The following is a 23437-nucleotide window of genomic DNA, read 5'->3' on the forward strand; positions in this document are numbered from 1 at the left end:
CCATCTCATCCTCTGTTGCCTCCTTCTCCTCCTGCCCTCAATCTTTCCCAGCATCAGGGTCTTTTCCAATAAGTCAGCTCTTTGCATCAGGTGGCCAAAGTATTGGAGCTTCAGCTTCAGCAACAGATCTTCCAATGAATATTCAGGGTTGATTTCCTTTAGTGTTGACTGGTTTGGCCTCTGTGTACCAGCCTCTAGAATGTTTATTTCTTTACTGCACTATGAGACACACGTTAGTGCCAAAGCTCACTCCCAGACTCAATTTTTAAAAAATTTTCCCCTGTGGTAGAAGTCACATAATATAAAATATGCTTTTTTGACCATATTTAACTGTACAGCTCAGTAGCCCTAAGTACATTCACGTTGTGCAACTCTCACCATCATCCATCTCCTGAATTTTTCACATTCCTAAACTGAAACTCTATCTTACATATCCAATTTAAAAAAAAAAAATAGCCCCAATAGGCAAAATTTTATTAATTTAAAACCTACCTCTTTGTGGATCCTATGAAACCTCACCTGACAGCTCTTACCTCTTGATAAGATAGGGCCTGTATCAATGGTTATTAACATAATGCCCTAAGTCCCCGCTGGCTTTCAGAACTCTCTGATGCAGAGCCTCTCTATTCTCACCTAGACGTGTATGCTCCCTCTCTCCCTGAGTTCCCTTGCCCTCCTCCTACTGAGGAGGGCTCAGACTAGCTCCTGCCTGAGGCACTTTCCCTGCTGTCCAAGCAGCACAAGACAAGGCTTGTCTGTGTACCTGCCACCTTGTGGTCATATATTTTCCTGGTATGTGTGTGCACTCAGTCTTTTCTGACTCTTTGCAGCTCCCTGGGGTTTCCAGGACTTTGGGGGATGCCAGGCTACCCAGGGATCTTGGCAGGTTTATCTTTCTAACTCCCCATCCAAAACATAATGCACAATTACAAGGAGTTGCCTTTAAAATGACTATTTGGGGGCAGCCAACAAAAGACATTCAACTACTCTTTGTGACCTCACCAGGCTCCTTTGTCCATGGGGTTCTCCAGGCAAGAATACTGGTGTGGGTTGCCATGTCCTTCTCCAGAGGATCTTCTTGACTCAGGGATCAAACCCTCATTTCTTGCATCTTCTGCATTGATAGGCAAGTGTTTTCTACAAGCGCCAGGATCAGCCTCCAAGTCCCTCCAACTCCTACCTACGCTTGTGGACCTGGAACCAATGGAACAGGTAGCAGCAGCTGATTTCTGCATTAAAGGGGCAGGTAGTGACTGTCAGGAAGATGTTGGCAGAACTCAAGGAACTAATCTCTAAGTGGTCTTCTTGCTGAAGAAGAAGACCATCTCCCACCCTAGAGGGGACCCTGCCCTGGACCCCAGACATGAGTTCAAGACAGTCTCCAGTCCCCATGGCTTCTCTCTCTTTCACTGGTGGTGGTGGAAATAATACATTTCCTTATAATAATAATTCCTTGCTTGTTCTCTTGCTTTTGCAAGTTAAATAAATTTCTTCCATTATCAAAGTAATGCTTAGATGTTTTTTTAAGTTTGAAATAAGAGTAGAAAAATTGTAAAAATGCTTATTACCAAAGACAAGCATAGTTAATGGTTGAGTGCATTTCCTTCAGATCTTTTTTTTGGTTCAGTTTTTGTCTTATAGTTATTAAGACCATGTGGTACATTCAGAATTGTGCATCGTGACATTTAAGTCTATTTTTTCCTGTTTATAAAGGAATTGCATGCTCATCACAGAAAAACTGCTTCTTGGTAGTTTGTTGACTGTTCTCATCTGAAAAATATCCAAAGATTCAGGCCCATCATTATGAGTTTTGAAGATGCAGAAAATCACTGCTCTAGTTTTTGGCACTGAAAATGGCCATTTTGTTGTTCTGTGAATCTACGCTCTTTGTAGAGGGAGAAGAAAAATCTTTTTATTTAGCTATTCTTACATCAAAACTGCATAGAACCTGGGTGCTATTAGCGAGTGCCAGAACAACTTGTTGTTGTTCATGGTTCAGGCACTAAGTCATGTCCGACTCTTTGCCACCCTGTGGACTGCAGCACGCCAGGCTTCCCTGTCCCTCAGTCCTTCACTATCTCCCAGAATTTGCTTGAACTCATGTCCATTGAGTCGGTGATGCCATCCAACCTTATCATCCACTGTCTTCCCCTTCTCTTCCTGCCTTCAATCTTTCCCAGCATTAGGGTCATTTCCAATGAGTAGAGAGGAGAAGGGCTGAAGGTGGAGTTAATTATGAATGGTCAATGATTTGATCAGCCGGGCCTCCATCAAATATCCCATATGATGGGGTTGGGAGGGCTTCCAGGTTGGTGAACACACGGAGGTGCTGGGAGGGGGCCTCATCCAGAGAGAGCCTGAAAGCTTTGCCCCACCCCCATGCCTGCCCCTACCCATTGTTTCCATCTGGCTGCTCCTAAGGTACACCCTTCATAATAAATGGGTAATAGGAAGTAAAGCAATTTCCTGGATTTTGTAAGCCATTTCTCCAACAAATTACCAAACCCAAAAGGGGATGATGGGAGCCCCTGATTTATAGCCATTTGGTCAGAAGTACAGGTAATATTCTAGGACTTGTGACCGACATCTGATGTGTGGGCAGACTTGTGGGGCTGACCCCTTAATTTGTAGGGAATGCAGTAATGCCAGGCAGTTCATGTCAGAACTGAATTATAGGGTCCTATACCCCATCGGTATCTGGAAAGCTGCAGAACTGATCAGTGTGCAGAAAAAAACCCCACACATTTGTTGACAGAAGTGCTGTGAAAGTGAAAGTGCTCAGTTGTGTTCAACTCTTGTGACCCCATGAACTATATTCTCCAGGCCAGAATACTGGAGTGGGTAGCCTTTCCCTGCTCCAGGGGATCTTCCCAATCCAGGCATCGAACCCAGGTCTCCCTCATTGCAGGTGGATTCCTTACCAACTGAGCTATCGGGGAAGTGCTGTGAGTAAAAGAAATTTGATTTTTTTCCTTACTTGGTATCTTGGATGGCAAAGAGATCAAACCAGTCAATCTTAAGGAAATCAACCCTGAGTATTCATTGGAAGGACTGATGCTGAAGCTGAAGCTTCAATACCTTGCCCACCTGATGTGAAGAGCCGACTCTGATGTCTGGAAAGACTGAAGGCAGAAGGAGAATAAGGCAGCAGAGGATGAGATGGTTAGATAGCATCACTGATTCAATGGACATGAACTTGGGCAAACTCTTGGGGATGGTGAGGAACAGAGAAGCCTGGTGTGCTGCAGTCCATTGGGTCACAAAGAGTCAGACATAACTTGGCGACTGAACAAACAAACATTTGGTATCTGGCCTCCCTGGACATCTGATCAAATCCCTCCCACACCCCAATTTAGATATCTTAATCACTCTGGCTTGCCTCCAGCAAAAATTTTATCAAGTCTATTTGACCAGAATCTCTTACTTCTGATGCTTTCTCTTAGTAATTTTCCATCCACTGATCCCACCCTGCTCCTTGCCTCCTAAATAGTCTGCCTCACTGTTCTTTAACAAATGTCATGAATAATTTTACTTTAACATAACCTGCCATGCCTTTATAATTAGAGCGTATTTAAAGAGCTGGTTAGAATTCCTCTGCCCAACTGATTATGAATTTTCTATATATAAAACAGTAGATCTATTTTTTTCTACCTTCTCTGGAAAGGCAAATCATTCCATAATATAGAGGCTGCAATCAATGTGAAACAAATCCTTGTTTAATTAATACATTCTTTAATTTGGATCAACTCTTTATTATAACTGCCTCATATGACCCACAGGAAGTTTCCATGTTCCTTGCTTTGCGGTAAAGTGAAATTATATGCAAATCTAGCTGGAACCATGTTGAAACTTGTACTTGCAGTCCAACGAAAGCCCATTGAAAAAGATCTCTATCTCTTTGTGAGAAACATATGTCTGAAATTTACATCCTGCTGCAGTGAACCCTTTTGGTCAGTTGACCAACTTAGTATGAGCTTAAAAGTAAACCACTCCATCTGTCAAAAGCTTTGAAGAATGACTTTCCCTGCCACTAGCTAAAAGAAAAATGGTGCAAGGGTTTCTTTATATAGTTGTTCTTGATATAAATTAGACTTATGTGAGAAAAGGATGCTTAAATCTATATGCCAAATAATACAGCAGAGGATTACAAGGCAGACTGTGCAGACTGGAACAGAATCCACAGCTATTTTTACTACCGATAAATGAATTGCTTTAGAGAAAATGTCTTCCTGTTCCCTTTCTCTCTCTTTCTCAATATATCTCCCTCACTCCCTGCCTTCTGCCCCCAACCTCTCTCCTTCCCCACATATTCACAAAACTGCATCTACACACAGAAAACCACATTGTAGCTTCAAGTTCAAGGAATCCATCCCTTGAACTTAAGCATTTCAGTAAAAGTTTTCCAGCCTCATTTTCCTTCCCTTTAATGCATTTTTGTAGAGCAAAAAGACTCACAGAAATATAAAGACCATAGGATCAAAGTTTGCTTCCAGGCCTACTCTTTCCATTTCTAAAAGGACCATTGGAATATATATGTGCTTAGTCACTCAATCATGTCCAGTTCTTTGCGACCCTATGGATTATAGCCCACCAAGCTCCTCTGGACATAGAGATTCTCCAAGCAAGAATACTGGAGTAGGTTGACACGCCCTCTTCCAGGGGATCTTCCCAATCCAGAGATCAAATTCAGGTCTCCTGCATTGTAGGCAGAATTTTTTTTTTTTCCATCTGAGCTACCAGGGAAGCTTGGTTTATATATAAACAGGACAAATCTGTGTGCTTGTTGGAAGTCAAGAGGAAGGGCCTACTTGGAGAACCAGATGACACAACTGGTCTTCATATTGCCTCAGTGTTCTTTCCTGTTTGGCCGCTCTAACAAAGTACTGTGAGTTGGGTGGCTTATAGCATCAGGTAAGAGTCTTCTCTCACACATCTGGAGGCTTTGTGGAGCAATCCATTCCAAGCCTGTCTTTCATCTTTTGGTGGCTGCCAGGAATCCTCGACATTCCTTGGCTTGTGGCTACATCATCCCCTTCTCTGCATCCAATCATCACATGGTGTCCTCACTGAGAATCTGTCTCTAAATTTCCTTCCTATAAGGACATCAGTCCCTGGATTAGCACCCACGCAACCCACTCCAGTGTTCTTGCCTGGAAAATCCCAGGAACGGCGGAGCCTGGTGGGCTGCCGTCTCTGGGGTCGCACAGAGTCGGACACAACTGAAGCGACTTAGCAGTAGCAGCAGCAGCAACCCAGTATAACCTTATCAACTTGGTTATATCTGCTAAGATGCTATTTCCAAATAAGGTCATGGGTTCTGGATCAGACATGAAGAGGCGATATACAACCCAGAACATAGTGCACAGAAGGAGAATTTAAGATGAATGGTCATGGTGTCCTCTCAAACATCCATCCCACCCCTGGGAGGGGCCACCTGGTTTAGCTGGTACCATTTCTATATTCATGGATTAAGACAATCTTATAGTCTCTCATCCTACTTGCCACAGTGATGGTTCAGGAGTCAGCAAAGCATACTCCTCAGTCTGTAATTAGATCTAGGGACAGATGAATGACCCACAATGGTCCCTTGAAAGGGAAGCCAGGACTTACATTTGATGGTTGAGGACAAAGAAGTCTTTTTCTGTCCCTGCCTATTTTGCTTCTTTTGGTATTTCAGTAATGTTTTTGATGTTAAAAAATACACTTTGACTATAGAAAATAAAGAGAAGTACCAGAGTTATTAGAACTACTCTTAGTTTTGCCAACATTATAATCAACAGTATGAAATACTCTTTAATTTTTTTCATAACATTCACACACTATGTTTTATTTTATAGCTTTATTGAGATATATTTGACATAAAATACTGTGTAAGTTTAAGACATACAATGTGATGATTTCGTATGTGTGTATATTGTGACATGATTACCATGATAGGGTTAGTTAACCCTCCATCACCTTATTACCATTTTGTATGTGTGGTGAGACCATTTAAGAATTATTCTCTTGGCAACTTTCAAGTGTATAATACAGTATTGTTAACTATACTCAGCATTTTAAACATTACAGTCTCAGATCATATTCTCTTGTGTTGTTTAGTCACTAAGCCCTGTCCAACTCTTTTGTGAACCCATGGACTGTAGCCTGCCAGGCTCCTCTGTCCATGGGATTTCCTAGGCGAGAATACTGGAGTGGGTTGCCATTTCCTACTCCAGGAGATCTTCCCAACCCAGGGACCAAGCCCGAGTCTTCTGCTTGGCAGGCTGATGCCTTACCACTGAGCCATATTCATCTTATAACTGGATGTGTGTACCTTTCAACTGGCATTTCCCCTCCCCTCCACTCCTCAGCCCTGGTAACCCCTTTTCTACTCTTTGTTTCTGTGAGTTAAGCTTTTTTAGATTCTACATATAAGTGACAACACAGTATTCGTCTCTTTCTGACTTATTCTCTTCTCATAATGCCCTCAGGGTGCACCCACGTTGTCACAAGTAATAGGGTTTCTTTCTTTCCCACAGTGCGACGATATTCCACCTTATCTTCTTTATCCATTTATCTGTTTGTGAACACTTAAGTTGACTTTTATGAAAATCCTCAGTGGACAAGGGGTGTAGATAGCTCTGTGAGACCCTGATTTCATTTCCTTTGGATGTATATCCAGAAGTGGAATTGCTGGGTCGTATGGCAGTTGTATTTTTTAAACATGTAATTTTATCTCCTTATTGTCCGTGCTGGATTTTCACTGCTGCGCAGGCTTTTCTCTAGCTGTGTAGTGAGGGGCTGCTCTCTAGTTGAGGTACTCGGTCTCTCGTTGCAGTGGCTTCTCGCTGTGGACCACGGGTCCTGGGGCATACGGGCTGCAGTAGTTACAAGTTCTGGCTGCAATAGTTGTGACTTCCAGGCTCTAGAGCACAGGCTCCGTAGCTGTGATGCACAGACTCTGTTGCTCTGCGGCATGTGGGATTTTCCCAGACCACGGATAGAACCCCTGTCCCTTGCATTGGCTCGTGGATTCTTTACCACTGAGCCACCAGGGAAGCCTTGGCAGCTGTCCTTTTAATTTTTTGAAGAACCTCCGTGTTTGATTTGCTTTGGCCAATGGAAATCAAGTGGACTGGGTGCAGCAGGTGCCCAGCATGTGCATTTGTGTTTCTGCTCACACCTTTGTGCTTCTGCATCACCCAAGGAGACTTATGACTCAGCTGGCCTGTGGCTTCTGGGAGGAGGATGAGACACACGCTGTGCAGTGCCACCCCAGAGCCTATTCAGCTGAGCCTGGACCAGCTAACTCCCAGCTGACCTACGGACTCTGTGGTTGTTTGTTACTCAGAATTAAGGACACAGTCAACTGATACATAGCAAGCGTGGGCTGGAGTGGGGCTAATGTTGAACTTCAGTGTAATTCATGCCACACGTGAGAGTTTTGTATTTGTTTCCAGAGAGTTCCAACATTGGGCAGAAGCCCAGACACTGGCTTGGGGCAAAGTGTCAGTGGGAATCTAGGAAAAAGGAACTGGTGAGCTATAGAATGGCCATCAGGATCCAGTCAAGTGTAATGGGAATTGACAAAAACCAATGTACCAGAGACTGGGGAGTGGACCTGGGGAACCTCGTGGGAAGCCTGTTGCATTAACTGGGCTAGCACAGAAGGCACTGCAGGGAGACCAGCATCTCGTGGCCGGCACGCGTCTGAGGGAGAGCCTGACACCCTGGAGGGAACCTTGTTTACAGGAACAACGTGGATGCAGATGACATCATGCTCTGGGGCAGGTATACGCCCAGCGCTGCTAAGGATGATGAGGACTTCCAGAGGACGCAGCCTCCAGGTGAGAGCTTCAGGCCCTGAGAAGTGGCAGCAGGGAGACCAGATTGTAAATGATCATGTTTGCAGTGTTATCAGAACGTCTTCTTAATCTTCCCAACGTCCTACTTCCCAACAAGTAGGTACGTAGATCAGGAACCCATGTCACGTACTCCAGTGGTCCCCAACCTATCTGGCACCAGGGACTGGTTTTGGGGAAGACAGTTTTTCCACAGACCGGGCTAGGGACAGAGGGGAAATGGTTTCCGGATGATTCAAGCACATTTATTGTGTACTTCTCTTTTTTTTAATATCAGCTCCACCTCAGATCATCAGACATTAGATCCTGGAGGTTGGGACCCTGATGTAGACTAATGACTTACTCAAGGTCACGCAAACAGAGAAGGCAAAACCAAAATTCTCTTTTGAATTTTGCCCTGTGTAGGGGAGAGCCTGACTCACACCATATGTACCTGAATTCTGTTCTCCGGCCTGTTTCAGGTTTTCACTTTAGTCATTAAGAGTATCTAGTGAGCTCCTTTGGTTGGGATTTCATGCTCACAGAGTAACTTTCTGTTTATATTTTTCTTTCTCATCTAGATTTTTGGGTAGGATGGCCATAAATGTATTCAACATTACGAGGTTCATTCTGTGTTCCTCTTTACATTTATAGGTTGGCATTTTTCAAACAGACTCCAGGTTTTGCTGAATTTATTTGGGATGGAATGAGTTGCTCTGGGTGCACAGACCAACCAAGATTTTGGACATGGAATGAACCCCAAACTATGGGAACCTACCCAACTACTGCTGTTCAGTAAGACTTGGTAGGTACCCTTCTGGGGCCAGGTTTCCAAGTCTTCCTCTCCTCCAACTTCAGAACATAGTGGCGAGACTGAGGGGAGGGCTTGATTTTAGAGACTGTTCTTAAACTCCACTTTGTTGTTTTTTCAGGTTAACAAGTCACCGTGCCTTTGTGACAAATAGTTACTTTCTGCTGTCGTTAGCTACCAATGCTAAAGGTAAGAGTCAAACTACAGGAGACTAATAGAATTTTTAAAGAAGTAATCCATGCAACTCCGCATCTCAAGACTGAAATTCCTAGGTTCGCTTATGTGGCAGCCTGGTGGTGTCTGAAGCTGTGGTGGCCTTGGGGCCCTCGTGCGCATGCTCTATGGACTGCATGCTCCACGTGGCAGGATGATACACTTGTTTTGTCTGGAACACACATATCTGAAGTATAAATTTTCTGCTCAAAAGCATGTTTGAATAGGCTTTGTTTTATTTTGTTGGCTACTAATTCAAACACTTGTACAGCTTAAATAGTCAGTGATTAATTCCAGGTTCTTCTTCATGTGGGAATTACTCAAAGCTCCTCTCAAAACCAGGCTGCATTAATCAGCGTGACTCACCTTTTCACTATTCCAGAGCTAATAACGGGGATTATCCAGCTGGTACTCCAGGAAATGAGTGAGAGTGAGATAAGCTGGCAAGCTACTTCTGCTGGACTTCTTTTCAGTTTGAAAAGTTTTCTTATATGTGTTTTTTCTTCCAGTGAAGGATGATAGTATTTTCACTTCTTTTTTAAATAAACCATTAGTTTTTTTAATAGAAAAAACCGCATATAATAAGTATATAGCCTGATGGATTTTAGCATTGCGAATCACTTGATGTATCCATTACCCAGAGCAGGAATCAGAACACCATCAGCACCCTACAAGCCCCTTCTGCCCCTAATTTCTTTTTTATCAACTTTGTTGAGTTACAATCAGCAAAAATTATACATATTTATGGCATACAATGTGATGTTTTGATATATGTGCATGCTCAAGTCGCTCAGTCGCATCTAACTCTTTAAGACTCTTTGGACTGTAGCCCACCAGTCTCCTCTGTCCATGGGATTTTCCAGGCAAGAACACTGGAGTGAGCAGCCATTTCCTCCTCCAGGGGATCTTCCCAACTCAGAGATCGGACCTACGTCTCATGCATCTCCTGCTTTGCAAGCAGGCAGATTCTTTACCGCTGAGCCATCAGGGGAGCCCCCTTGTTTTATGCGTACATTGTGAAATATTGACCGCAGTCAAGCTAGTTAACATATCCATCACCTCATAAAGTTACCTCTCTTCTTTTGTGTGAGAACATTTAAAATCTGTTCTCTTAGCAGATTTCAAATATACGATACTGTATTATTAACATTAGTCACCATGCTGTACTTTAGATCTCCAGACCTATTTATCCTGTGTCACTGAAACTTAGGGCCCTTCATCCAGCAACTCCCCTATCCCCCGCACCCTCCTCTTCCCCAGTCCCTGACAACCACCATTCTAAACTCTGCTTCTGTGAGTTAGACTTTTTAAGATTCTACATGTAAGTGAGATCACACTGTTTTTGCCTTTCTGTGCCTGGCTTATTTCACTTAGCCTAATGTCCTCTGGGATTTTCTATGTTGTCACAAATGACAGGATTTCATTCTTTTTAAAGGTCAAATAATATTCTGCTGTGTATATATCAGTATATACCACATCTTCTTCATCCATTCATCCCTGATGGACTCATGTTGTTTCCATGCCTTGGCTGTTGCGAATAATGGTTCAATAAACATGGGTGTGCAGACATCTCCTTGAGATACTGATTTTATTCCTTTAGGATATGTACCCAAACCACTACAGTATTCTTGTCTGTGAAATCCCATGGACAGAGAGGAGCCTGGCAGCCTACAGTCACTGGGGACACAAGAGAGACAGATACAACTTAGAGATGAAGCAGCAACAACAATACCTACAAGCAGGTTGCTGAATCCCATGCCCTCTAATTTCTGACTCCGTAAATGAGTTTTGCCTGTATTTAAAGTTTATATAAATGAAACCGTAGACTATACATGCTTTTGTTTGCCTTTGCTCTTTTCCTCACTGTTAGGTTTCGGAGCTTCACCCATATTGTTATAATTAGCAATTGTTCATTCATTTTCATTGCTGTATGATATTCCACAAAAAGCCCCTGTTTGTCTGTCATTAATTCTGTCCCTAATGACTAACGACATGGACTCATCTTTCAAGTAGTTATTAGCCATTTATCCAGTAACTTTTGTCCAATTTTCTGAGTTTTTTTTAAGAAAGCATTTTGCTTAAAAATTTTAATACTTTATTAAACAAGCTGTTTAATCTGTAAAAAAAAAAAGTTGCAAGAAGTATCTAATAGATACCCACATATCTCTTCATCTTGATGCATCAGTTGTTAGCAACTTGCCACATTTGTTCTGTCTATAATATCTATGACCTTTTTGGATATCATTTGAGAGTAAGTTATAGACATTGTAAGTGTTCATCTCTAAATACTTCAAGTCTAAATACATTTCTAAATACTTAAGTATGGATGCCTAAGCAAAAGTGTTTTCTTTCAAAATCACAATATTGTTAAATGCAAGGAATTTAACACTTTTTATTGCTATTACATGACATATAGCTCAACTGGAATTCCATCACCTCCATTAGCTTTGTTCCTAGTGATGCTTCCTAAGGCCCACTTGACTTCACAATCCAGGATGTCTGGCTTTAGTTGAATGATCACACCATCGTGATTATCTGGATTGTGAAGATCTTTTTTATACAGTTCTTCTGTGTATTCTTAACACCTCTTCTTAATATCCTCTGCTTCTATTAGGTCTATATCATTTCTGTCCTTTATTGAGCTGATCTTTGAATGAAATATTCCCTTGGATTCTCTAGTTTTCTTGAAGAGATCTCTAGTCTTTCCCATTTTATTGTTTTCTTCTATTTCTTTGCATTGATTGCTGAGGAAGGCTTTCTTATCTCTCCTTGCTATTCTTTGGAACTCTGCATTCAAATGGGTATATCTTTCCTTTTCGCCTTTGCTTTTTGCTTCTCTTCTTTTCACAGCTATTTGTAAGGCCTCCTCAGACAGCCATTTTGCTTTTTTGCATTTCTTTTTCTTGGGGACGGTCTTGATTCCTGTCTCCTATACAATGTCATGAACATAGTTCATCAGGCACTCTATCTATCAGATCTAGTCCCTTAAATCTATTTCTCTTTTCCACTGTATAGTCATAAGGAATTTGATTTAGGTCATACTTTAATGATCTAGTGGTTTTCTCCACCTTCTTCAATTTCAGTCTGAATTTGGCAATAAGGAGTTCATGGTCCGAGCCACAGTCAGCTCCCAGTCTTGTTTTTGCTGACTGTATAGAGCTTCTCTATCTTTGGCTGCAAAGAATATAATCAATCTGATTTCGTAGTCAATCATCTGGTGATGTCCATGTGTAGAGTCTTCTCTTGTGTTGTTGGAAGAGGGTGTTTGCTATGACCAGTGCGTTCTCTTGGCAGAACTCTATTAGCCTTTGCCATGCTTCATTCTGTACTCCAAGGCCAAATTTGCCTGTTACTCCAGGTGTTTCTTGACTTCCTACTTTTGCATTCCAGTTCCCTATAATGAAAAGGACATCTTTTTTGGGTGTTAGTTCTAAAAGGTCTTGTAGGTCTTCATAGAACCATTCAATTTCAGCTTTTTCAGCATTATTGGTCAGGGCATAGACTTGGAATACTGTGATAATGAATGGTTTGCCTTGGAAACAAACAGAGATCATTCTGTCATTTTTGAGAAGGCATCCAAGTACTGCATTTTGGACTCTTTTGTTGACTATGATGGCTACTCCATTTATTCCAAGAGATTCCTGCCCACAGTGTAGATACAATGGTCATCTGAGTTAAATTCCCCCATTCCAGTCCAGTAAAGGATGATGCTGTGAAAGTGCTGGACTCAATATGTCAGCAAATTTGGAAAACTCAGCAGTGGCCACAGAACTGGAAAAGGTCAGTTTTCATTCCAATCCCAAAGAAAGGCAATGCCAAAGAATGCTCAAACTACCACACAATTGCACTCATCTCACACGCTAGTAAAGTAATGCTCAAAATTCTCCAAGCCAGCTTCAGCAATACGTGAACTGTGAACTTCCAGATGTTCAAGCTGGTTTTAGAAAAGGCAGAGGAACCAGAGATCAAATTGCCAACATCTGCTGGATCATAGAAAAAGCAAGAGTTCCAGAAAAACATCTATTTCTGCTTTATTGACTATGCCAAAGCCTTTGACTGTGTGGATCACAATAAACTGTGGGAAATTCTGAAAGAGATGGGAATCCCAGACCACCTGACCTGCCTCTTGAGAAACCTGTATGCATGTGAGGAAGCAACAGTTAGAACTGGACATGGAACAACAGACTGGTTCCAAATAGGAAAAGGAGTATGTCAAGGCTATATATTGTCACCCTGCTTATTTAACTTCTATGCAGAGTGCATCATGAGAAACACTGGGCTGGAAGAAGCACAACCTGAAATCAAGATTGCCGGGAGAAATATCAATAACCTCAGATATGCAGATGACACCACCCTTATGGCAGAAAGTGAAGAACTAAAGAGCCTCTTGATGAAAGTGAAAGTGGAGAGTGAAAAAGTTGGCTTAAAACTCAACATTCAGAAAACTAAGATCATGGCATCTGGTCCCATCACTTAATGCAAATAGATAGGGAAACAGTGTCAGACTTTATTTTTCTGGGCTCCAAAATTACCGCAGACGGTGATTGCAGCCATGAAATTAAAAGACACTTACTCCTTAGAAGGAAAGTTATGACCAACCTAGACAGCATATTAAAAAGAAGAGACATTACTTTGTCAACAAAGGTCCATCTAATCAAGGGTATGGTTTTTCCAGTGGTCATGTATGGATGTGACAGTTGGACTAGAAAGAAAGTGAGCGCTGAAGAATTGATGCTTTTGAACTGTGGTGTTGGAGAAGACTCTTGAGAGTCCCTTGGACTGCAAGGAGATCCAACCAGTCCATCCTAAAGGAGATCAGTCCTGGGTGTTCATTGGAAGGACTGATGCTGAAGCTGAAACTCTAATACTTTGGCCACCTCATGCGAAGAGCTGACTCATTGGAAAAGGCCCTGATGCTGGGAAAGATTGAGGGCAGGAGGAGAAGGGGACAACAGAGGATGAGATGGTTGGATGGCATCACTGACTCAATGGACATGGGTTTGGGTGGACTCCAGGAGTTGGTGATGGACAGGGAGGCCTGGTGTGCTGTGGTTCATGGGGTTGCAAAGAGTTGGACATGACTGAGCGATTGAACTGATACGACATATAATCCATATTAAATGCCTCTGTAAAACCATTTTCCCCTAATTTAGGATCACATATTGCATTTAGTTGTCATGTATCTTTAGTCTCCTTTAATCTGGATAAATATTTTATTATCTTTATAATAATAAAGATATCCTTATTATATAATATGTCTTTATTATATATTATGTAATAATAATATCTTTATTATAGTAAATAATCTGAATCTTCATTTTTGTTTTGCATGGTACTGTTTTGAAGAATACAGACTAGTTGTTTTGTAGAATATGTTCTAAATGTAGATATTTCTAGTTGCTTCTTTACAATTAAGTTCAAGGTATTTCTTCTTCTCAGACTATTTCAGATTTGAAGCCCTCTCCTATAATGGATAAATTAGTAGCCATGGTCACAGTTCTCATTTTATCCTAATTTCACTGAGTGCCTCAAGTGAATCACCAACTGTGATCATGACCATTGTTTTAAAATAATTGTTCTTAATCTGTGAAGCGAGAATCTGTTCAGTCCTGGTTTTCAAAGAGTTATATCTGAAAAGGGAGGTAAAATGTATCAAATGCATTTCAACACCTTTTGAAAGGGCTTTATATATTTTTTCTTTTAAAAAAAATTAATATAATGCATTGTTTACATTTTATCCCATTCCCGGGATAAATTCTATATAATCTATGTGTATGTGTGTGTGTTCAGATTTAGAACATAGGTGTGAAGCAGGATTTTCACTTAGAATCTTTATATCCTTGCCAAATATGAAGCTGCTTTATAGTTGCCATACTTGCTGGTCGAATGTTGAAATCAAGTTTAGTTAGCATTTCACAGATTTTCTATTTATTATCACTGCAATTTGCTTTAAAGGATGACTAAAACCACAGCCTGTAAGGAACAATTGTGTGCAAACTTCTACAATATTCTTTGGTTACTAGTCTTGTTATTTAAAAATTTAAAAACCGAATGTTTCGGGAAGACTGTCCTGGCTTACCACTGAGTGAGGAATGGTGCATCGTTACTGCATCTGCCCTCAGCGATCGCCGTTGCTTTGGAACCGGCAAATGTTCCTTTTCTATGTCAACCTTTTCAATTTACATTTTGCAAAAATAGAGCAAATCTTTGTTTGATATAAATATGTTTTCAAAATACTAATTCTATACATTGTACAAATAGTTTTCATTTAAATAAAATTGGATTTTGCTATTGCAAAAAAAAAATTTGCCCAAGATATTTTTTTCATATTTTCAAGTTTATCACTGCACAACTTTGCTAAGTAGACTCATATTTTAAAAAGTGTCATGTATTTTTTATAACAATGTACAAATTTCTATTTTATTTCTTTATATTTTGGATTTTTAAAAATTAGATTTGATAAAGTTTTGACTGTTTTGTTAATTTATAAAAGGAAGCATCTCTTGGTTATATTTATGGATTCCATCCTTTTTTCCAATTAATTAATTTTTGCTTTATTTTTTATTCTTCTCTAGGTGTCCTTAGGACTAATTTTGTTTAAAAACAAAAAAGAAAACCTAAAGTGAATTTTTAGAAAATGTGCCTTTCTTTCTGATTATCTCAGTGGCAATGACACGTGCTATTTTGAAATGGTGTGTTCTCATTTTCGCTCTCCTCTAAGTAACTCACCATTGTATATTTTTATTTGTTTCTTACTCCTACAGGTTTTTAGGCAAGTGACTTTCACCTTTATGTATTTATTCAAACTTTTTATTTTGTATTGGGGTATAGCCGATTAACAATGTGTGATAGCTTCAGATGAACATTGAGGGGACTCAGCCATACAAATACATGTATCCATTCTCTCCCAAACTCCCCTCCCATCCAGGCTGCCACATAACATGGAGCAGAGTTCCCTGTTCTCTACAGTAGGGCCTTGCTGGTTATCCATTTTAAATGGATATCCAGGGTGTACAGGCAACTGTAAGTTCTTTCTCTAATTAGATTTCTGAGTGACTTGGTACTTTCTTTTGAGCCCATGTTATTAGTTTGTAGGTTTTTTGTGTCATGGTAAAAAAAAAAAAAAAGTGTCTAGTATACTCCTTTGGGGAATATATGAGCTCTGTAGAAGGAAGCATATACTCAAGCTTTTAAATTTCATGGGTTTTAAAAACAGGAAATAAAGCTAATTATTTATTTGTAAAAAAATATGACATGTCTATAAATTTCTTATTAATTACATTGAGCAAATCTGCTGTGTCAATATTTGTGTTTGATCTCTTCTGAGCTGACAGTATTGCTTTATTTATTTATTTTTTTAATTTAATTTAATTTTTTAACTTTACAATATTGTATTGGTTTTGCCATATATCAAAATGAATCTGCCACAGGTATACATGTGTTCCCCATCCTGAACCCTCCTCCCTCCTCCCTCCCCATACCATTTAAAATCTTACAATCACTCTTCTGTTCAATGTCCTTTGCAATTACAATAATTTTTGCTTTATTTGGCTTAAGCCAGCATGTAAAGCTCTACCATCATTATCTTCTCATATTGGATTGGGTTTGTGTCCATTAAAAATGGCCCTGTTTGCCCCATTACATAGTATTTACTTAGAATTCAATTTCTTGGTAGTTCTATTTCCATGTCTTCTCTTTATGTGCTAATCTTTGCACGTTGTGTATTTGTTCATCTTTTCCTTTATTCCTGTCCTTGTTCCTCCCCTTTGGGTATTTCTGTAAGCAGCACACCAGGGAGAATCTCGATATTTTAATAAGTGGGTTTCATCCATTTCTTGTCCCTCTGTGCTCTCATGTTTTCTGCTCTCAGCTTTGATGCTCCTCGCTGCTCTCTTTCTCATCTGCCCTTTGCTTTAGAGAAATATGTTTTGCTGCTCTTATTTTTCTGAAATGGTTTTGAACTTTGACATTCTAAATTTAATCCTATCAGAACAGTGCTTTCCAGAGCGCCTGGTGGAACACCAGCTCTGTGAGATGCTCTGTAGAAAAAAGACATCTGAGGTCAAACATCATGAACAAGGAGGCATTCTGTGTGTCCCCCCCTTAAAGAGTCTTAAAGCACAACAGCATACCCAAGGCTCTGATAAGTCCTGCAGTGGTGCAGGGGGAGCCTGTTTTTGCTTATTTTTCTCAAGTGACTTTTTAGGAGAGCTTAAAGAGCCAGAACTACTGAGCGACTCAGCACAGCACATATTCCACTGTCAAGCCTGAAGTCCTAAAGAAGATACTTCCCCAAATGTTAGTCAAATATGAATTTCTGATTCTATGTTTTGGAATAGCAAGGAAGATTCCAGTGTAGGTAAGCTTCTTGCTCAGTAAACCCATCTGTCCTTAAGACTCAGGATTGTGGCTTGGTGCCCCCAGAAGAAGAGGGTGAGAGGGGCTCACTGGGGAGCCAAGGGGATGATTTGAGCTAGAGGAGGTCCCCAGGGATGCTTGAAGGAGGAGGCCCTGCAGAGTGGGAGGGAGGAAGAGGCGAGGAGTGGAGGGCCAGGAGTGGAAAAGTCAGATTCCTGCCTCCCCCTTGGGCTGAGCTCTCATGGGGACTGGAAAAGGATGGAGACCCTCAAAAAGCCAGAGTCAAAGTGGAAGCGGGGGCTTTCGTCCCACTTCCTGTTTGGGGTTCGCACAGACCAGCTGGCTCATTTCCCCACACCAGCAGGGAGCAGTCTGCCACATCTGGGCTGAGACCACTCTGTAAGTCCAAAGGGATGCAAAAGAGGGGGCCTGGGACTCTGGAAGTTCCCACAGGCAGGGGTGGGCAAGCCCCACAGCCGAGGCTGAGACCCTGAAGACCAGTGAGCACCAGTAGGGGACCCCAGGGTGCCTGGCCAGGAGTGGGAGTGGACCCTGGACCTGGGGACAAAGAAGGCTGCCTCCCAGGAGCTGAGACCTTAAGTCTAGGGACCAGGCAGCCCCTAGGGACCCCATGGAGAAAGAAGCAGGGAGATTGATTCCCTGGTCACACTTTCCTCCCGCCTCCATCTCCTTCCAGCATCCCCACTTACTGAACACAAGCAGTAGCTGAGGGCAAGGAGACATAAAGATGGGGACCACTCAGGTCAGCTCTGCAGGGTCCAGAGAGGAATGGGGAGGATGCAGCCTCTGCAAGGCTTGTAGGTCTCCTTGCCTTGCAGTTGCTGGTTGGGTCCAAGGACAACCTGGAGTCAGTCGTGGGTTCAACACCCTCTCTCCCCCATGCTGTGATGTCAGATCCACTCTGCTCTCTACCCAGAGGTCAGCTTGCTGGGAGAGGGGAGCAACAGTCACTAAAAAAGAGCCCAGGACACCCTCTCTAGGAAACTGGCGTGGTGGCCCACCTCCTTCCTGTCCTGCCCCCTTTCCAGTCCCAGAGGATGGGTTCAGATCAACCAGAGAACAGCACTGAAAGACAGCAGGTGAGCAAAGCCATAATTGTTAACCCTGATCCCCAGGGACATGGACATTTCGTATGAATCAGTTTCAAAGATGTGCCTGTTCGGTGGTAGCAAGTCATCCTGACGAAGAGGCTTTGTTAACGTTAATGCCTTCCAATAATTCCCGACTCCCTCGTGCAAATCAGCACCCACTATTTACAGCCCACATGTTGTCAAACAATGATGTCGTTGCATTTACTTCCCTTTAATTGAAACTGTGTGATTAGAGCCTTCTGTGAACAGTCTCCACGAGCCTGTGTAGATCCGCAAAACTCTGCAGCTGTGGGAGAGGATGCCTGCCTGTTCAGCATACCAGTGGCAGGGGTCAGGCCTGCTGGACTCGTCGACATCATCTGGACTTTAATGAGTTGGAAAAATACCCGTATTCCAGATGCTCTTCCTGCGAACCTGTTACCCCGGCTTGCCAGAGACCATGGATTGCACCAGTATGGTCAGGATGGCTGATGTGGAGGTCACTGGCCTGTTGTGTAGAAGGTTCAGACGTGGATGGTCCTGGTTGGATCATCCTTGGATGGTAGGAAGCGTGGATATGGGAGGCCTGGGGAGTCTTCCTGAGGACCATCTGGTAATACATTTCAGCAAGTCCCCTATCCAGTCTGTGGCTACGGGTCCCCACACCTGAGGCTTCCTTCCTCACAGGTGGGTTTCAGCTTGAACAGGGATGGGTCACACAGCAGAATCACCTGGGGAGGAGGGACTGAAAAGGCTGGTGCCTGGTTTCCACCTCCACCCATCTTTTGATTGTGTGTGGGCATCTGTGTTTGAAGGAGCCTAGGTAGGCTAGGACTGAGAACTGCCAAGTCAGGCTAAGCCTCTTTCTCCTCACCTGTCATTCACATCTTCCCAGGGAGGAAGAGGATCAGGGGCTCATTGGTGATGATTGGAGAGTGGTCTGGGCATTTCAGTTCTTCTCACTTCCTTTCGGGAACCTGCCTGCAGAGAGGTGTCCTTTGTCCCATGGTCCTTCCCTGTACTTAGGACTAGCCCCTAAGGGCAAAGTCCTGGAGTGTCTAGCTTTGCTCGTGGTCAGGTGGACATCTGCAACTTACGTGACAAAGCACCATGAATTCACCTGGCCGAGACTCTCAAGCCATGTCTACAGGAAGCTTCTGCCAGTCATAAAGCTGTTAGTCTCATCTTTGGCCTGGCAGCTCTTCCTGTATCTTACTGATTCAAAACACAGATGGTGAAGAACAGGGGGTCCTATTGACACTGCTCAAACACCCCCCACCACACATCTGATGTCAAATCTGTCTTATTGGCATATGCTCCTTCCACTATTGGGTTTCCCAGGTGGCACTCGTGGTAGAGAACCTGCCTGCCAATGTAGGAGTTGTCAGTATGGAGAACGTGCATGGAATACTTTGAATGTGTTTCAAGAATGTCTCTGTTAAGAACTATGAGTAAATGGAAGCAAATTAAATCCATCTTCATTATAATAAACACTTATTTATGTATTCCTTATGAATTCTTACTTATGAAGAAGCTGAATGGTTCTGTGAAGACCTACAAGACCTTCTGGAACTAACACCCCCAAAAGATGTCCTTTTCATTATAGGGGACTGGAATGCAAAAGTAGGAAGTCAAGAAACACCTGGAGTAACAGGCAAATTTGGCCTTGGAGTACAGAATGAAGCAGGGCAAAAGCTAATAGAGTTCTGCCAAGAGAACTGGTCATAGCAAACGCCCTCTTCCAACAACAGAAGAGATGACACTACATATGAACATCACCAGATTGTCAATACCGAAATCAGACTGATTATATTCTTTGAAGCCAAACATGGGGACGCTCTATACAGTCAGCAGAAAACAAGACTGGGAGCTGACTGTGGCTAAGATAATGAACCCCTTATTGCCAAATTCAGACTTAAAATGACGAAAGTAGGGAAAACCACTAGACCATTCAGGTATGATCTAAATCAAATACCTTACGATTATACAGTGGAAGTGAGAAATAGATTCAAGGGACTAGATCTCATAGACACAGTGCCTGAAGAATTATGGACAGAGGTTTGTGACATTGTACAGGATGAAGTGATCAAGACCATCCCCAAGAAAAAGAAATGCAAAAAGGCAAAATGATTGTCTGAGGAGGCCTTACAAATAGCTGTGAAAAGAAGAGAAGCAAAAGGTGAAGGAGAAAAGGAAAGATACACCACACATTTGAATGCAGAGTTCCAAAGAATAGCAAGAAGAGATAAGAAAGCCTTCCTCAGTGATCAGTGCAAAGAAATAGAAAAAAAAAAAAAAAAGAATGGAAAAGACTAGAGATCTCGTAAAGAAAATTAGAACTACCAAGAGATCATTCATGCAAAGATGGGCTCAATAAAGGACAGAAATGGTATGGACTAACAAAAGCAGAAGACATTAGGAAAAGGAGGCAAAAATACACAGAAGAACTGTACAAAAAAAGATCTTCATGACCCAGATAATCATGATGGTGTAATCACTCACCTAGAGCCAGACATCCTGGAATGCAAAGTCAAGTGGGCCTTAGGAAGCATCACTATGAACAAAGCTAGTGGAGGTGATGGAATTCCAGTTGAGCTACTTCAAATCCTAAAAGATGATGCTGTGAAAGTCCTGCACTCAATATGCTAGCAAATTTGGAAAACTCAGCAGTGGCCACAGGGCTGGAAAAGGTCAGTTTTCATTTCAATCCCAAAGAAAGGCAATGCCAAAGAATGTTCAAACTACCACACAATTGCACTCATCTCACATGCTAGTAAAGTAATGCTCAAAATTTTCCAAACCAGGCTTCAGCAATATGTGAACCAGGAAATTCCAGATGTTCAAGCTGTATTTAGAAAAGGCAGAGGAACCAGAGATCAAATTGCCAATATCTGTTGGATCATTGAAAAAGCAAGAGAGTTCCAGGAAAACATCTATTTCTGCTTTATTGACTATGTCAAAGCTTTTGACTGTGTGGATCACAACATATTGTGGAAAATTCTTAAAGAGATGGGAATAACAGACCATCTGACTTGCCTTTTGAGAAATCTGTACACAGGTCAGGAAGCAGCAGTTAGAAATGGACATGGAACAACAGACTGGTCCCAAATTGGGAAAGGAGTACATCAAGGCTGTATACTGTCACCCTGTTTATTTAACTTATTTGCAGAGTACATCATGAGCAACACTGGACTGGATGAAGCACAAGCTGGAATCAAGATTTCCGGCAGAAACATCAATAACCTCAGATATGCAGATGACACCACCCTCATGTCCGAAAGTGAAGAAGAACTAAAAAGAGCCTCTTGATGAAAGTGAAAGAGGAGAGTGAAAAAGTTGGCTTAAAACTCAACATTCATTTTTTGATTGGGTCATTTATTTTTCTGGAGTTGAGCTGTAGGAGTTGCTTGTATATTTTTGAGATTAGTTGTTTGTCAGTTGCTTCATTTGCTATTATTTTCTCCCATTCTGAAGGCTGTCTTTTCACCTTGCTAATAGTTTCCTTTGATGTGCAGAAGCTTTTAAGTTTAATTAGGTCCCATTCGTTTATTTTTGCTTTTATTTCCAATATTCTGGGAGGTGGGTCATAGAGGATCCTGCTGTGATGTATGTCAGAGAGTGTTTTGCCTATGTTCTCCTCTAGGAGTTTTATAGTTTCTGGTCTTACGTTGAGATCTTTAATCCATTTTGAGTTTATTTTTGTATATGGTGTTAGAAAGTGTTCTAGTTTCATTCTTTTACAAGTGGTTAACCAGATTTCCCAGCACCACTTGTTAAAGAGATTGTCTTTAATCCATTGTATATTCTTGCCTCCTTTGTCAAAGATAAGGTGTCCATATGTGCGTGGATTTATCTCTGGGCTTTCTATTTTGTTCCATTGATCTATATTTCTGTCTTTGTGCCAGTACCATACTGTCTTGATAACTGTGGCTTTGTAGTAGAGCCTGAAGTCAGGTAGGTTGATTCCTCCAGTTCCATTCTTCTTTCTCAAGATCGCTTTGGCTATTCGAGGTTTTTTGTATTTCCATACAAATTGTGAAATTATTTGTTCTAGCTCTGTGAAGAATACTGTTGGTAGCTTGATAGGGATTGCATTGAATCTATAAATTGCTTTGGGTAGTATACTCATTTTCACTATATTGATTCTTCCAATCCATGAACATGGTATATTTCTCCATCTATTAGTGTCCTCTTTGATTTCTTTCACCAGTGTTTTATAGTTTTCTATATATAGGTCTTAGACATTTCTCCAAAGAAGACATACAGATGGCTAACAAACACATGAAAAGATGCTCAACATCACTCATTATCAGAGAAATGCAAATCAAAACCACTATGAGGTACCAATTCACACCAGTCAGAATGGCTGCAATCCAAAAGTCTACAAATAATAAATGCTGGAGAGGGTGTGGAGAAAAGGGAACCCTCTTACACTGTTGGTGGGAATGCAAACTAGTACAGCCACTATGGAGAACAGTGTGGAGATTCCTTAAAAAACTGGAAATAGAACTGCCTTATGATCCAGCAATCCCACTGCTGGGCATACACACTGAGGAAACCAGAAGGGAAAGAGACACGTGTACCCCAATGTTCATCGCAGCACTGTTTATAATAGCCAGGACATGGAAGCAACCTAGATGTCCATCAGCAGATGAATGGATAAGAAAGCAGTGGTACATATACACAATGGAGTATTACTCAGCCATTAAAAAGAATACATTTGAATCAGTTCTAATGAGGTGGATGAAACTGGAGCCTATTATACAGAGTGAAGTAAGCCAGAAGGAAAAACACCAATACAGTATACTAACGCATATATATGGAATTTAGAAAGATGGTAACGATAACCCTGTATACGAGACAGCAAAAGAGACACTGACGTATAGAACAGTCTTATGGACTTTGTGGGAGAGGGAGAGGGTGGGAAGATTTGGGAGAATGGCATTGAAACATGTAAAATATCATGTATGAAACGAGATGCCAGTCCAGGTTCAATGCACGATACTGGATGCTTGGGGCTAGTGCACTGGGACGACCCAGAGGGATGGTATGGGGAGGGAGGAGGGAGGAGGGTTCAGGATGGGGAACACATGTATACCTGTGGTGGATTCATTTTGATATTTGGCAAAACTAATACAATTATG

At 41.7% G+C, this 23437-nt stretch overlaps 1 long non-coding RNA gene across 1 annotated transcript; it reads left to right on the plus strand.

The window, feature by feature from the left end:
* Nucleotides 1-768: 768 nt before the first annotated feature.
* Nucleotides 769-9522, plus strand: LOC133244919 (uncharacterized). Its single transcript, XR_009735551.1, has 4 exons — nt 769-1212; nt 7732-7826; nt 8475-8625; nt 8753-9522. It is a non-coding gene; the product is annotated as an uncharacterized LOC133244919 (long non-coding RNA).
* Nucleotides 9523-23437: the final 13915 nt, after the last annotated feature.

Source organism: Bos javanicus, chromosome 3 (genome assembly GCF_032452875.1).
Source record: "Bos javanicus breed banteng chromosome 3, ARS-OSU_banteng_1.0, whole genome shotgun sequence".
In the NCBI taxonomy this organism is placed as follows: domain Eukaryota; kingdom Metazoa; phylum Chordata; class Mammalia; order Artiodactyla; family Bovidae; genus Bos; species Bos javanicus.